The 1,953-nt window shown below is 32.4% G+C and overlaps 1 protein-coding gene across 4 annotated transcripts in view; it reads left to right on the top strand.

Moving 5' to 3' along the window:
• The window catches only part of MROH2B (maestro heat like repeat family member 2B), a 75,885-nt gene that overhangs the window by 19,831 nt on the left and 54,101 nt on the right, over positions 1 to 1,953 (top strand). The gene's annotated exons all lie outside the window — the stretch shown is intronic.

A 1,953-nucleotide genomic window follows, 5' to 3' on the forward strand; every position in this document is an offset into this window, starting at 1 on the left:
TCTATACCTTGTCCCCTTTCCAGTTTCTGGTATCTACCATTGTACTCTTTACTTCTACGCAATTGAGTCTTTCAGCTTCCATTAATGAGGACATACTGTATTGTTAAGTGAAGATATACAATATGCATCTTTCAAAGCTTGAATTATTTGACTTAGTATTTGTCTTCTAGGTTCATCTATTTTGCCTCAGTTGACATTGGAACCCATCCTTTGTATAGCAGTAATGTGTTGTCTGTAGAGTATTGAGTATTTTCTTTATTCATTTATCAGTTGTTGGGCACTCAGGTTAACTGCATATCTTAGCTGTTGTGAATAGTGCTGCAATAGACATGGAAGTGAAAATCTCAACACATGGATACCCAATTTGGTAGAATTACTGGATCACAAAGTCGTTTTATTTTAGTTTTTTGAAGAATCTTTATATTGTTTTCTATAGTGGGTTTACTAATTTTCATTCACATCAACAGTACATGTGGCTTCCTTTTTCTCCAAACCTCCCCAATAACACTTGTTATTATTATTTTTTTATAACAGCCATTCCAACTGGAGTGAAGTGGTATTTCATTGTGATTTGTATTTGCATTTCACTTATGATTAGCTAGGTTGAATATTTTTATATGCTTTTTGGTCATTTGAATACCTTCCTTTAAGAACTGTCTATTCAGATTGATTGCCCATTTTTAAAATTGGATTGTTAATTTTTTGTTGGTGAGCTATTTGACTTTCTTATATAATCTAGTTAGTAGTCTCTTTTTGGATGTACAGTTTGCTAATATTTTCTCCCATTCTGTCAGTCATCATTTTACTCCATTGATTTTTTGTTTGTTTGTTTGTTATACAGAAGCCTTTTAGTTTAATGTAGTCTCATTTCCCTATTTTTGGTTTGTTGCCCATGCTTTTGAGGTCTTATTAAAATTTTTTGGCCAGATCTCTATGTTTTCATCAAGAAATTTTATAGTTTTGTATTTTATATTTAAGCCTTTAATCCATTTTGAGTTAATTTTTGTAAATATATATATATATTAACATATATATAATTTAGAAAATGATAAAACATAGGGGTTTAGTTTCATTCTTCTGCATATGAACATCCAATTTTCCCAGCATAATTTACTGAAGACCCTGTCTTTTACCCACTGAATTATCTTGGAGCTTCTGTCAAAAATCAGTTGGCTTTGTGGTTTTGGATTTATTTCTGGGTTCTATATTCTGTTCCATTAGACTATGTGTATGTTTTTGTGCCAGTGTCATGCAGTTTTGTTTGTTATAACTTTGTTAAATATTTTGAAGTCAGTTAGTGTAATACCTCTAACTTTATTCTTTCTGCACGTAATTTCTTTGGCTGTTCAGGATCCTTTGTGATTCCAAACTAATTTTACAATTATTTTTCCTATCTCTGTGAAGAATTTCATTGATTTTTTTTTTAAGAGGGAGAGATTTTTGCCATAGGGTGCATGTGCTCACTGGAGAGACAGAGAGAAACAGAGAGATGGAAAATGAGAAATCACTTCCCAGGGGAGATGCCCATGCCACAATCCCTTCTCTTCCATTCTCCTCTTGGGATCTGAGGCATGCAGGCAAATGCGTCCAGTGTGAGTTTTATTTAATCCATTCGGTCTGAAACTCAAACCATGGTCGATTATGTAGGAGTTCAGCGACATAACTATTTCATCATCTGCGGTCCCTCATTGAATTTTAATAGGAATTGCATTGAATTTGTAGATCACTTTGGGTGCTATCCTTGTTTTAACAATATTAATTCATCTAATTCATGAACATGAGATGTCTTCTTTTTTTGTATTTTCCTCAATTTATTTTATTAGTGTTTTATGATTTTCATTGTTGAAATCTTTTACCTCCTTGTTTAAATTTGTATCTAGGTATGTGTGTGTGTGTGTGTGTGTGTGTGTTATTATTGTAATTGAAATGCTTTCTCAATTTCTTTCAGAATAT

This window comes from Tupaia chinensis, unplaced genomic scaffold (genome assembly GCF_000334495.1).
Source record: "Tupaia chinensis unplaced genomic scaffold, TupChi_1.0 Scaffold144378_1, whole genome shotgun sequence".
Classification (NCBI taxonomy): domain Eukaryota; kingdom Metazoa; phylum Chordata; class Mammalia; order Scandentia; family Tupaiidae; genus Tupaia; species Tupaia belangeri.